General features: G+C 41.5%; 1 long non-coding RNA gene across 1 annotated transcript; it reads left to right on the top strand.

The window, feature by feature from the left end:
* The first annotated feature begins 988 nt into the window (after nt 1-988).
* On the top strand, nt 989-3,870 carry LOC145018846 (uncharacterized). The gene is made up of 3 exons (XR_013667205.1): nt 989-1,298; nt 2,289-2,353; nt 3,683-3,870. It is a non-coding gene; the product is annotated as an uncharacterized LOC145018846 (long non-coding RNA).
* Nucleotides 3,871-14,466: the final 10,596 nt, after the last annotated feature.

Here is a 14,466-nt window from a genome sequence, read left to right as displayed (position 1 = left end):
TGATAATATGTTAAAATAAAATCAGTAAAAATGATGCTAATTAATATCTAAGATAATTAGTTAATATTTAGAAAAAAGTTCATAAATAAATAATTTTAGCATGTAAGAGGTTGCGGGTGGCTCGTGAACGTCAGAATAAGTAATCAGACAGGAAGCATTGACCGAAAACTTTCAAGGTGGGCGAGAAAGTAATGTTAAAAGTCTCACCTTTGAAGGGTATTATTCGGTTCGGTAAGCGGGGTAAGTTGGGACAACGCTACATCGGACCACTTGCGGTGTTGGAGCGAGTCGGAGACCAAGCCTACAGGTTAGAGTTACCACCCGAGCTGGCGGGAGTTCACGATGTATTCCATGTTTGCTACCTGAGGAAGTGTTTGGTGGAGGAAAACAAGGTACTGCCATTGGATGAGCTAATAGTGGATGAATCGAAGCGGTTGCTATACTGGAGCGTGAAACCAATCAGTTGTGCAAGAAGAGGATGAAACTTGTTAAGATTCTTTGGAAGAACAAGCATGGTGGAGATATGACATGGAAGCTGGAGGATGACATGAGGGCTCGTTACCCACAGTTATTAGTTCAGAATCCTGATTCCGGGATAGAATCTTCTTAAGATGTGGACAATTGTAACGACCCAAAAATCCTACTGTAAACGATGTTAGCTTTCATTACTCTATTAATAATTATTGTAAATGATTTTTAGTTTTTATGATAATACGTTAAAAGAAAATGAGTAAAAATGATGTTAATTAATATCTAAGTGAATTAATTAATATTTAGAAAAAAGTAAATAAATAAATAATTTTATGTAAGACAAATGTTTAATATAATTCAGGGTTAAAAATAATTCAAACAAAAATAGAAGGTTGATTACGAACAAAGGAGTATACATAGAGTGTTAAGGTTGTAACTTGTTTTTAAAAGCCAAATACAAACCGATGGAATCAAATAAAGCCTGGTAACCCCCTGTCATTTGTTGCCTTCATCCGTTTCTTTACGAGTCTTTATGGGTATTAAAAAAATGATCGGAAACTACTACTTCATGGTGTACTTCAATCGATCTCAATCCAAGAACAAAAAAAGAAAAAAAAGAAAAAAAAGAAACCGAACCCTCTCATGAAAGGGTGAGTGTGCGTCGCAAGTAGCAAGGAAGAAAAAAATGATCGTGTGTATAGGGAATAAGGAGGCTGCGAATTTTGCCAAGGATTGGAAAATAAAATCATCTTTTAATCTCTTTGTGTGTTTACATGTCAAATTCCGTGTCAATTGGTGATTGTTGTTGTTGATTCTCTTCTTAATTGGTGAATACAATCTCATCTCCTTCTTCCTAGAAACTTTTGAAGGTTCTTATGGTTTAATTTCACTTTTATTGGGTGTTTATGATGGATCAATTCCAGTCAAAATTGCTTATGAATACCTTCAATAAGTTTATTGTTCAAATTCATATTTTGAGCAAAGTTTTGGAGTCTTAATCTTTGTTGTTGATTTCTAAAACTTCAATTAATTTCCACCATGAATCAAGTATATATTTTTATGTGATTAAATCATGTTTTGAGTCACCCAATAAGCCTCAAAATAAATTTTCAAAGTCCTATGAGTATTGGTGGTGGAAGAAATCCAAGTTCCTATTTGTGCAACTTACTTTGCTTTCCACCTAATGTTAGGTACCTTGATAAGTTGGCTGTGAGTGGGATTGATATTGTTATTATTTTGACGTGTTACTTCTGTTAAGAGTCTAATTTTTACCCTTATGTATGTTTTTAGCGATGGCTTAATGTGTTAAGTGGTCAAAATGCCCTTGAAACCCAAAGCTGGAAAATTCAGCAAAAATTACCAATCTGTCCCTGTATTGGAAAAATTATAGAAAAATCACCAGGAATCGAATCAATGATCTGTGAACTCTCAAAGTTTCCAATTTGAGTCAAGTTTTTCCATAAATTTTTCCAAAACTTGTTGTTGCTTCTAACTTAGGCGAAAATCGCCTTTTTCACCAGCTAGTCAGAATTTAGCTGCATTGATAGGCAGTTTTGTAAAAATCATATAAAATTGTATAAAAACCCTTTGGACCTTCAAAAGTACATTCTGAAAATATAAAGGTCTCAAATTCTAGAATGTGAAATAAAAACGGAATATATACGGGTTTCAAGTGTGCTAAAATAGCTCTAAACAGGTGGTTGTTTGGGTCCAAAACTGAGAATATTAATTGTTAGTTGATTTATGTGTTTGGGTTATAAATTTGTCATCTTTGGCATTATAGAACAAAAATAACCTTGTTATTTGAAATGTAATAGGGTCAAGGGTGATATTTCAACCAATACAAGCTTTGAATTGTCAGTTGGTCACATCTTTGGCAAAGGTGAGTCAACTTGTGGTTTTAAAAGTACATTGTTAGGAGTATCCCATAACTTAGATGGATTGGGATGAACCTAGTTATCTAGGATGCATGTGCACTTTTGATGATTGATTGTAATGTCATTCTTGTTGAAATGTTTTATGTGTAATGATACCTAGGGTGTTGCATGCTAGACTCTTCTTTGTTTGGTGTGAGATGTGATCTAGGGTCATGCTAGATTGAGTGAAGTGTATGAACATTATGTGAGCATGTTAATTATTGTTTAAAAATATTTGTTTAAAATGTTTTAGGACAAGCATGCTAGTATTGTATCAACTTTATAGATATGGTGTGTATGAAAGTAGTGTGTGATGTAAAATGTGATTACTTCATGAAATTACATGTTTGTATGAATACAACCCTTACAGAGGTAATATGTTAATAAAAGAAAATTCATAATATTTACATGATTACTTGAAAGGGTAAAAGTGTAACTCCATATTTAATTAATCATTGTTAAATTAGAAAAGGGGAACACGCTAGCGAGGTGAAGGGTAGAAACCTAGACATAGGTAAATACCCAATATGGATATTATGATGGCCTAGTAGGTCGCAAGATACCTATAGGAAAAAGAGCTTAAGTCAACTATGATGCTGACTGTTTTTTCTAGACAACCACTCGGGAAATGGTCTTGGTACACCTTGGTATACCCGGACTGGAGTGATGTTGGTCAAGTAGTGGGCCGAGCGCAAACATCACGTGGGATTTGGGAGGTGTATCTGTTGGTATTGGCACCGCTTGTACCAATCATGAAAGACAACGTATGTACATGTATGTGCACAGTTGGAGTAGGTAACACAACGCACCGGGAGCAATGAATTACGGGTGAGAGTTGCGCCTCACTTAGTGCATTGGGTCGTGTCGGTCACGTTATTAGCGAATGGGGTCTTGGTTTGTGGGTTTTGCAGTGAATAAATAGACCCTAACTAAGAGGTAATACTTTAATAATTATAGTGGTGAGCAGTGAGTAATTATTAATGTCAAGTGGAAAAACATAATATTATATAATAATATTTGATCGGTGAATCGATAAGATTAAATTAGTTACAACGACGTTGAGGAGAGTAACTAATAAAACAAGCTCTAACTGAAGAACTAAAGTAAATTGAGCTAAACCTGTGTTTGTTATGTGGTATGATGTTGCATGTCTTGCTAGTGAGTCTTTGACTGTGTGTGAATGTTTTGTGTGATTCTGTCTATGATTTGTGTGTTCTCTTGACATTGTACTGTATTGACTCTCTTATGCTAACACTTGTTTTTTGCTTGTTGTCTTTCTTTGTATGTTGGGACAGGTAGCTTGACATGATGCTTTGGTGAGGATAGGAGCTTTTGGGTTGTCTTAGTTAGTATCTTTAGTTATGATACCATTTGGACATGATAAGTTTCATCATTATGTTTTCGTGAACTTTAAGTTTTGATGGGTGTGTTTTGACATGAAAAATAACTTTGGTGACTTTTTTGAAATAAACCTAATAAGTCTTCTACAACATATTCTAATAAATAAATGTTTTTAAAAAAATAAAAAAAAATTGGGTGAAAAATAACGATGTTACAGATACCGTGTCGGCTCCTTCCCCTTCGATGAAGAGGTACCTAAAACCAAAACTGAAAACTGTATGCACAAAGCATAATGAGTTCCCCCCATCATACCACTTACCATACATAACAAATACTGCATAACATAATTGGATACTAACTACCCCTTCAGTCCTACCGATCAGTACTTTGCCTAGCATATTCGTGTGCTGGCCTCCCCTTCGGTTCTGTCGAATGGTACCTTGCCTAGCATATCAGGGTGTTGGCCTACCCCTTCGGTCCTTTCAACCGGTAATCTTGCCTAGAATATCCAGGTGCTGGCCTACCCCTTCGGTCCTTTTGACCAGTACTGAGGACTATTTCACCCCTACTCTACCATATAACATCCTAGTGCATAAATATACATGTCATATACTGCATATCTTATCTGGGTGCTTGCATACCTCTTCGGCACTATCGACTGGTGATGGGGTCTATCCTACCCCTTCTATTACATACAAAACAACATAATAGCATATTAGCACATAAACATAACAGAAAATTATCACAAAGACAATTACCCATACTATAACTCTTACTAGTGGGCCAACCTTGGTGCCTTCGACTCACTCCTATTGAGATGTTACTCGCCTCAATGTCGTGAAGTGTCTGAACTATCCTTGATGTCGGGATCAACTCCTCTGAACTCCTACACATAACAACCCTCCTTAATTACCATTTCATACACTTGACCCCTTTCAAGGGACAACTTAGGTCAAAGTCAATGTCAAGGTCAAAACCCTTGTCAAAGTCAACTTTTGGTCAAAGTCAACATCTGGTTGACTCAACTTTCCGAGTTGATCCATCAACTCTCCGGGTTCCATAATCCTTAGAATGCTAAAAGCTTCAACCCTACTCGCCAAGTCTTTCAAGAACTCGTCGAGTTCTCCTTCGTACACAATTGGGACTTTCTATAACTGACTCACCGAGTTCATCCTTGAACCCGTCGAGTCCGTCTTCTCACAAGATGGCATGTCTAGTCCAGGACTCACTGAGTTCTCCATGAACTCGTTGAGTTCTTCTTCATGCAGTTGGGACTTAGTATTGAACTCGCTGAGTTCCATGATATTCAGGTCTATAACGAACCCAACTGGTCAAGTCTTCTTCTAACTCAACACATTGCTCGTTATCAAAAGAGGTTTGGGGGAAACTACGACCCAACTCGTTGAGTCGTATGAGCGACTCGCCGAGTCCCTCCATGTCGAAAACTATTCAGTCAATTTCTGTCGGCCTTAATACATCCAGAACATAGATCTAACCTCTTGGGGTCCATATTACATGTAATGTCACAAACTTTACGTTCGTGCATGGGTCTTCAAGCCCAAATGACCCAAAAATGAGGTCCACAAGGTGCATGGTACTCAATGGTTCGAGATCTCAGGCTATACTCCCTTAGAACCACAAAATCCCGAAAATGGTTTTACTAAAGCTTAGAAAAGGTAGAAGCCTACCCTAACTAGAGATCTAAGAGATAAATAGTCAAGGTTTAAGCTTTCTTAACTTAAGCAAGATGGAAATGTGCCAAAACGTCTGGATCCACTTGCCTTCTCTTGATCTCCCAAGCCTTCTCTTTATTCTCAAGCTTCTAACACACACAAAATGGCATAAAGAGCTCAAGAACACTCAAAAATAGATTAGAGTTTCTTGAGGATGGTCTGAGGGTGATAGAGGCTGTAAATGAAGCCATTTAAGGTGTTTAAATACGGTGCAAACCCATAAAAATAGGGTTTCATCCAAACAGGACTACTCGTCGAGTGGCGACATCCGACCTAGCGAGTAGGGCCTTCCACTAGCGTCCAAGTTTCACCTCGACTCGATGAGTTGCGGCCTCCAACTCGTTGAGTCCTAGAGTAAAAATGAAAATTTTCATATTTAAAGTACATACCAGGAAACGGGTGCTACAAATCTCCCCCACTTATTTTAGACTTCATCCTCGAAGTCTGCTACTACGCCTGGAAAAAGATTAGGGTAGTTCTCTCTCATCTCGTCCTCCAGCTCCCAAGGTTCATTATGAGCCCTTGTGGTGCTGCCATTGCACCTTCACCAGCTCGACCCTCTTGTTCCTCAGATCCTTTAACTTATTGTCGAGGATAGCTACTGGCCGCTCGATGTAGTTCAAGCTATCATCCACCTGAATATCCTCTAGAGGTACCACCACTGAGTCATCTACCATACACTTCCATAGTTGGGAGACATGAAAGGTGCTATGAATCTGTCTATGTTCGGTTGGTAGATCCATCCTATACGCCACCTTGCCCACCCGGGCTGGAACCCTAAAAGGTCTAATGTAACCGGGGCCCAACTTGCCCCTCTAGTTGAACTAGATGAGCCCTTTCTAATGTGACACTTTCAAGAGGACCATATCCTGACCTGGAACTCTAGGTCCGAACAACGCTTCTTCGCTTAACTCTTCTTTCGACAGTGAGTAGTCTGAAGCCTGCTCCATCGTCTTAAGTACCACTTCTGTACTCCCTATGACCCTCTGTCCAACGTCACCCTAGCATATCGATGACCCTCTGCTCCATCCCTTCTCGCTCTAACCATCCGACTGTGGGTGAAAAGCGGTGCTAAAGTGCAGATGAGTACCCAACTCGTCGTGAAACTTCTTCTAGAATATGAAAGTCGACCGCACAAATCTATTAAAAATCACAGAGACTGACACTCCGTGTCGACCTAGTACCTCTCGAATGTAGATGTTGGCCAACTTCTTGGCCGATATGCTCTCATGGATCAGTATGAAGTGGGCACTCTTGGTCAAACGATCCATGATGACCCAAATCAAATCAACTCCCTGTGCGGTCCCGGAAGCTTTGTGATAAATTCCATAGTAATGTCTTTATCTAACTGTTGTGTCTTGCCGTGAGGCATCTGGTGCTCGACCTTGACCTTACTACAAGGCTACATCCCACTTCATGCAGGGCCACCAGTAGTCAGGATGATGATCTCTGTGCATCTTTGTCGCCCCGAGATGGATAGAAAACCTAGATTTGTGGACCTCATCCATCAAAATCTATCGTACTCCTCCCATGTACGGAACCTCGACCCTCCCATGCAGGGTCAACATCCTACAACTATCATAGTCAAATGAGGCCACCTAGCCTATGATCCGCTCACACTTTCGGCGTTCCTCCTTCATACCCTTAACTTACGCCTCCCAGATCCGCTCCAAAAGTGAAATCACCACTGTCATCCTCAAGCAAATATCTCTAATTGGGGTTGCCTTGTGATGAAGCACATCGGCCACAACGTTGGCCTTCCCTGAGTGGTAGAGGATCTCACAATCGTAATCCTTCACCACATCTAGCCACTGACGCTGCCTCATGTTCAGATTCGGCTGATCCATGAGGTACCTCAAACTCTTGTGGTCTGTGTAAATGGTACATCAAACTCCATAGACAACCACCCCAACTGCAGATCGTGCGTCGGATAGTTTGCTTCATGAGGCTTCAACTACCTTGAAGCCTAGGCGATAACACGCCCTCTCTGCATGAATATGGTTCCCAACCCTGAGATGGATGCATCACAGTATACCAAAAAAATCCTCCATGCTCACTAGAAGGGCGAGGATCGACCCCTCGCATAGTCTCTGTCTCAAAGTATCGAACGTCGCCTGCTGCTCAGCCCCCAACGAAATACCATGACTTTCTTCGTCAGTCGGGTCAAGGGTACAACTATCTTAGAGAAGTCCCGAATGAATCTACAATAGTAGCCTCCTAATCCCAGGAAACTCCAACTCTCAAATAGAGACTTCGGAACCTCCCATCTCATCACAACCTCTACTTTGGCCAGATCGACCAGAATATCATTCTGGTTGACAAGATGCCTAAGAAACGGCAACTCGCGTAACCAGAACTCGCACTTGGATAACTTGGCGTACAAGATCTCCCTCCTCAAGGTATCCAGTACCTCCCGCAAGTTCTCCTTGTTTTGATCCTGCATCTTTGAATAAACCAAGGTGTCATCAATGAAAACTATCACAGACTGATCACACATCGGTATGCATATGCGGCTCATGAGGTACATGAATGCGACGGGAGCATTGATGATCCTGAAAGGCATCACCACGAACTCGTAGTGGCCATAGCGAGTCCGAAAAACAGTCTTTTGCACATCCTTGTCTCTGACCCTCATCTGACGGTATCCTGAACGCAAATCTATCTTGGAAACCCAAGATGTGCCCTGTAGCTAGTCAAAGAGGTCATCAATCCTTGGGAGTGGGTAACGATTCTTCACCGTTACCTTGTTCAGCTTCCGATAGTCTATACACATCCAATGCGACCCGTCCTTCTTCTTCACAAACAGGATCGGGGCCCCCCAGGGCGAACTGCCCGGCCTAATAAATACCTTGTTTTACAATTCCTGTAGCTATATAGACAATTCCTGCATCTCAAGAGGAGCCAACCGATATGGTGCCTTTCCTATAACCCGCACTAGGGATCAAATCGATCCTAAACTCTATCTGTTGATCTAGAGGTATCCCAGGAAACTCCTCTGGGAATACATACACGTACTCTCACACCACTAGTACTGTTGGATTAGTGTCTAAGCCTGTAACTATATTTGGTAAGTACTTGACCCGGTTGTGCATGTTCCTTTTGGGTTGCCTTCACCAAAGCAACTTAATAGGATGATTTATGTGTATATATATATATATATATATATATATATATATATATATATATATAGAGAGAGAGAGAGAGAGAAAGAGAGACAGACAGATAGAGAAAGAGAAAGAGAGAGAGAGGTTATTATTGTTTATTAATATATTATATGAATAATATATTAAAACAGAAATCATATAGTTTAATTAATATTAGACAATAATTATTTAGGAATTGATTTTGTGGCTAAAAGACATTAATTAAATAAAGGGGACTAGAACTGTCAATTATGTGATAGTTGAATATTGGGCTGAGAAGCCTTATAGATTAGGCATGGATGAAATTAAGAGGAGTCCATCTTAATTTCAGCCATAGTGGCCTCATTCCAGAAGGTTGTCAAGTTACTTAGGGCCTAAGTCATCCAATTAGGGTTTTGACTAAAACCCTAGAAGCTCAAGTATTTAAAAACCCCTAAGGCATAGACAATCACCCACTTAATTCCTTGGAACCCTAGAAGCCAATTTTGCCTCTCATCCTCTCTCCTCTACATCATTCTCTTGCTTGTGGTGTTTGTGAGCCATTAGAGGTGTTACACTTATGACACTAAGCTTCTTGAAGATCAAAGGATTCTTGCAACCATTGAAAGGTATCATCTAAACTAGTTTATTATATATTTTGATTTCTATGTATGCTAGATTATGGTTTCAAAGACTTGGATGAATTGCATGTACAATAGAGAAACCTAGATCCTAGCTTAAGTGTTTTCATATGAGCACATATAAATGTTATTTTGTATAAAACTCATCAGGTACATCACTCACAGTCGCCTTACCCACCTCCCAGGTATCCATAACGTACACGACATACCATGCGCAACCCTCTGCCAAAGGTAGTGCATAGGCCTCGCTACTAATCATAAATTTGGTCCCTGATGTGGCCTCTCACCGTGAATCACCAGCTCTCCCCCACTTGGGGTCCTGACCCGTAGCGACTGCTGCGCACAGTCGATCACTACCCCATCGGGGCTCAACCAGTCCATGTCTATGATAACCTTGTACCCACGCAATGGAATGGGAACCAAGTCCACTAAGTAGAGCTCCTCATATAGTCTCAAAACACAATTTTTGAAGACCTCTGATGATCGTATTGATCAGTCGTCGGCAATATCAACCTCTAGAGGGAAACCAACTTGCCCGAAGACTCAAGAAACCTCTTGCTAAGTGCAAGAGAGACAAAGGATCTGCTAGCCCGCGAATCGAAGAACACCTGGTCTGGGATACCATTAATGTTGAACAATCCTAAACAACACATGAAACATAAACATAGATGTCATAAACAACATATAATAAGAGCTAGGGAGAAGAAGACATACCCGTCACCACTTCGGGTGCAGCACGCGCTTCCTTAGCGCTCAACTGGAAGACTCGGCTCCTCACCATTGGAGTATCTATCTTGCCCTGTCAGCCATCCATAAGTTGTAAGGTGGCTAGAGCTGCCGCCGCCACCGGCGTTGCTGCTGCTATCAATATCGGGCAGTCAACCTTTTTATGGCCCTTCTGATTGCAGTGGAAGCAAATCAGGTCTGATGTCTGGAATGTGGGAGTAGGGGCTGTACAATCCTTGCTAAAGTGCTCGGTATTGCCACACTTGTTGCAGCCCGATGATCCCAATCTGCAAACCTCTCATGGGTCTTGCCACACTTTCCATAACGGCCCCGACCCTGTTGGCCCTTTGACCTAGTGTCGGATCCCTTGGGCTACTTCCTTGAAGCCCCAATAACATGTCCATCTCCAGCCATCCTCTTCCTGAGGTGCTCTTTATCAATCTCCCTCTCTCTCGCCCTCCTAATCATGTCATCCAGTGTCGGACATGCCGAGTAGCTGACATGTTTCCGAATGTCAGCTCTCAACATGTCATGATAGCGGGTCTTCTGCATCTCCCCATCCCTAATATAATGAGGCACCAATAAGGCCCTCTCCTGGAACTTAGTGGTAATCTCTGCCACTGTCTCAGTATTCTGTCTTATCTCAAGAACTCCCTGGGAAGCTGATGAAGGTCCACAACCGGCGTAAACTCTTCCTTAAACCAAGCCACAAAATTTGAACAGGTCATAGCCTCAATGGCTAAGGTTCCCAAAGAATCACCAACTGACTCCCACAAATCTCTAGCTCTGTCCTGCAAATAATTTGCAGCATACCGAACCTTCGACCCCTCAAGGCAGAAGCTCGTCAACTTAGCAGACTCCACGTCTACGATCCAGCTCCTAGCAACAATGGGGTCCTTCACCCGGTGGAAGTCTGGTGCACTACATCCCCTAAAGTCCATGAAGAAGAGTGTGTGTATCCCTGTCTGGCTAGATACCATGTCCCTCTTGAACGTCTTGAGGCGATCCTCCATCAACTCGATAATCCCCTCCTTGATCGACCCAAAAATCACTGGGGTCGCCTCAAGGATGCCCCTGGTGATCTCTGGCGTGATGAACTTACGCAATCTCTCATCATCTAGTTTGGAACTTGAACCCAAACCTGATCCTGATCCAGAACCTGGCTCGAGTACGGATCCTTGGTTCTACCTCGACTCTCCTTGACTCGAGTACATATCCTCTACATTCATTAGTACCGCCCATACTTCCTTCCACATCTATCCGTAATTTCCTCAAGGATTGCTTCGACTTCACCAAGTCCCTTCTACTACTACTACACTCTATGCTAATCTCCTCCGAGGCTTACCCTATGGTAACTTCTCCAACCCAGTCTCAACCATCAGCTGTGTAAGAAGTCCCTGTTATCTTTACCAGATAATTCTTCGAATGAGAGGTCCTACCCTACAACGGTTGGACTCAGACAAGAGTTGCGAAATAGAGCTAGACCTAACCTTCTGAAATTATTTATTCCTCACAATATGTAACGTAATGTATTCATTTACTAGTTAACTAAAGATGGTTAGAACTCCTATTACCACGAAGCAAGCAGCATTCAGGCATCGAGTAACCAAACCAAGCATATCCTATCTAAACTATCATATCACTGTCTAATCAGTACTATCATGCAGCTCAATAAGCACATACAACAGGCATATTAGGCATCTTCCTAGATCCTTAGCCCTAATCTAGCATGTTATTTTCATACACATACAAGAAGCATAAAAGGCATCCTTCCTAAATCCTTAGCCCTAATCTACCATGCAGTCCTAATAATCATATCATATCATAACATAAATATATGGATATCTTGGGGAAAACTTACTTGAGCTCAACCGGTTGCATGCACCACACACCTTGTTTTTTTTTTCTCAAAACCCTTTACTTTAACTTTTCGAAAACTATTTTCTTGTGAAAAAACTTTCAAACCCTCGATTTGAGTTTAGACATGCCTGAAAGTGTGTCTGAATCCCTCAAACCAAGGCTCTGTTACAAACTTGTAACATCCCAATTTTCAAGACCAAAAATTTCATTTTGATATAATAATTTGGAAAACATTTATAAGAACCCATCATCGATTCATATCATTCCATAAAACCATAATCACATGTTTCAAATCTATATCATAAAAATAATAATAATATCATAGTACAATCCCAAGAATCACATAATGCGTAATCATGTGTGTGTGTGATGCACTTCTACCGTGCCGAATCCTTCCCCTTCAATGAAGAGGTACCTGAAACCAAAATTGAAAAATGTAAGCACAAAGCTTAGTGAGCTCCCCCATCATACCACATACCAAACACAACACGTACTGCATAACATAATTGGGTACTTACTACCCCTTCGGTTCTGTCGGCCGGTACTTTTCCTAGCATATACGGGTGCTGGCCTCCCCTTCGGTCCTGTCGACCGGTACCATGCCTAGCATATCAGGTTGTTGGCCTACCCCTTCGGTCCTTTCGACTAGTAACCTGGCCTAGCATATACGGGTGCTGGCTTACCCCTTCGATCCTTTCGACCAGTACTAGGGACTATTTCAACCCTACTCTACCACATAGCATCCTAGAGCATAAATATATATGTCATATACTGCCTGACATATCTAGGTGTTGGCATAGCCCTTCGGCCCTATCGACCGGTGCTGGGATCTATCCTACCCTTGCTATCACATACCACATGACATCATCGCATACTAGCACGTAAACATAACATATAGCAATATACTAGATAATTATCACAAACACAATTACACATACTATAACTCTTACTAGTGGGCCTGCCTTGGTGCCTTCGACCCACTTTTATTAGGAGGCAACTCACCTCAATGTCGCGAAGTGTCTAAACTGTCCTTAATGTCGGGATCAACTCCTCTCAACTCCTACACATAACTACCCTCCTTAATTACCATTTCATACACTTGACCCCTTTCAAGGGGTCAATTCAGGTTGAAGTCAAAGTCAAGCTCAACACCCTGGTCAAAGTCAACATCTGGTTGACTCAGCTCGCCGAGTTGATCCATCAACTCACCGAGTTACATAATCCTTAGAATGCTAAAAACATCGACCCTACTCGCCGATCCTTTCAATAACTCGTCGAGTTCTCCTTCGTACAAAATCGGGACCTTCTACAACTAACTCGCCGAGTTCATCCTTGAACTCGTCGAGTCCGTCTTGATGCAAGATGGAATGGCTAGTCCTGGACTCGCCGAGTTCACCATGAACTCATCGAGTTCTTCTTCATGCAGTTGGGACTTAGTCTTGAACTTGCTGAGTTTGTTCTTGAACTCGCCGAGTTCCATGATCTTCAGCTCTAAAACGAACCCAGCTGGCCGATTCTTCTTCCAACTCAACTCATTGCTCGTTATCAACAGAGGTTTGGGGGAAAATACAACCTGACTTGCCGAGTCGAATGAGCGACTTGTCGAGTCCCTCCATGTCCAAAACTATTCAGTCGATTTCAGTCGGCCTTAATGCATCCAAAACATAGATCTAACCTCCTAGGGTCCATATTACACGTGAAGTCACAAACTTTACGTCTATTCATGCGTCTTCAAGCTCAAAAGACCAAAAAATGAGGTCCACAAGGTGCATAGGACTCCCATGGCCATAAATTTGGCACCTTTATGCCATGGGAACCCTCAATGGTTCGAGATCTGAGGCTATACTCCCTTAGACCCACAAAATTCTGAAATGGATCTACTAAAGCTCGAAAAGTTAGAAACTTGCCATAACTATAGATTTAAGAGATAAATGGTCAGGGTTGAATCTTTTTACCTTAACCAAGATTGAAATGTGCCAAAACTTCTAGATCTACTTTCCTTCTATTGGTCTCCCACGCCTTCTCTTTCTTCTTAAGCTTCTAACACACATAAAATGGCATAAAGAGCTGAAAATGGTCTGAGGGTGCTGGAGGCTGCAAATGAAGCCAGTTGAGGTGTTTAAATAGGGTGCAAATCCTTAATATTAGGGTTTCATCCAGACAGACCTACTCGTTGAGTCGGGGCATCCGACTCGATGGGGTCCTTCCACCCGCGTCCAAGTTTCACCTCGACTCGATGAGATGGGACCTCCAACTTGCCGAGTCCCAGAGTAAAAATGCAAAATTTCCAATTTAAAGTACGTACCAGGAGCTGGGCGCAACATCCAGTGTTTGTTCTTGTTTTGAGAGTTGTCGACCTCCACCAACTCCTACCCTAGAAAGTGAGTTTCAGAATTATTGGCTCCTACAAGCCCTAAAAGCACCCCATCGATTGATTTTGGTCAATCTACTACTATGTTCTTCAATTTCATGTCCATCTTTCTCTTGTATCTTCTATTTTCCTTTCATTTTAGGGCTTTAGGAAGAAGGAAGTCCTCGATTTGCAGGTATGTTTTATGGGCCCGTTTTTGATACTTTACTATTTAGGAATTTGTTCTTCAATTGATATCGCACACGATTTTGTAGGTGAGGTAATTGCTTCATTCTAGTTTTGCAT

Source organism: Lactuca saligna, chromosome 9, assembly GCF_052625555.1.
Source record: "Lactuca saligna cultivar CGN05327 chromosome 9, ASM5262555v1, whole genome shotgun sequence".
Classification (NCBI taxonomy): Eukaryota; Viridiplantae; Streptophyta; class Magnoliopsida; order Asterales; family Asteraceae; genus Lactuca; species Lactuca saligna.
The sequence above is the reverse complement of the archived record's forward strand: the minus strand, read 5'-3'. Positions and strand labels throughout refer to the sequence as shown.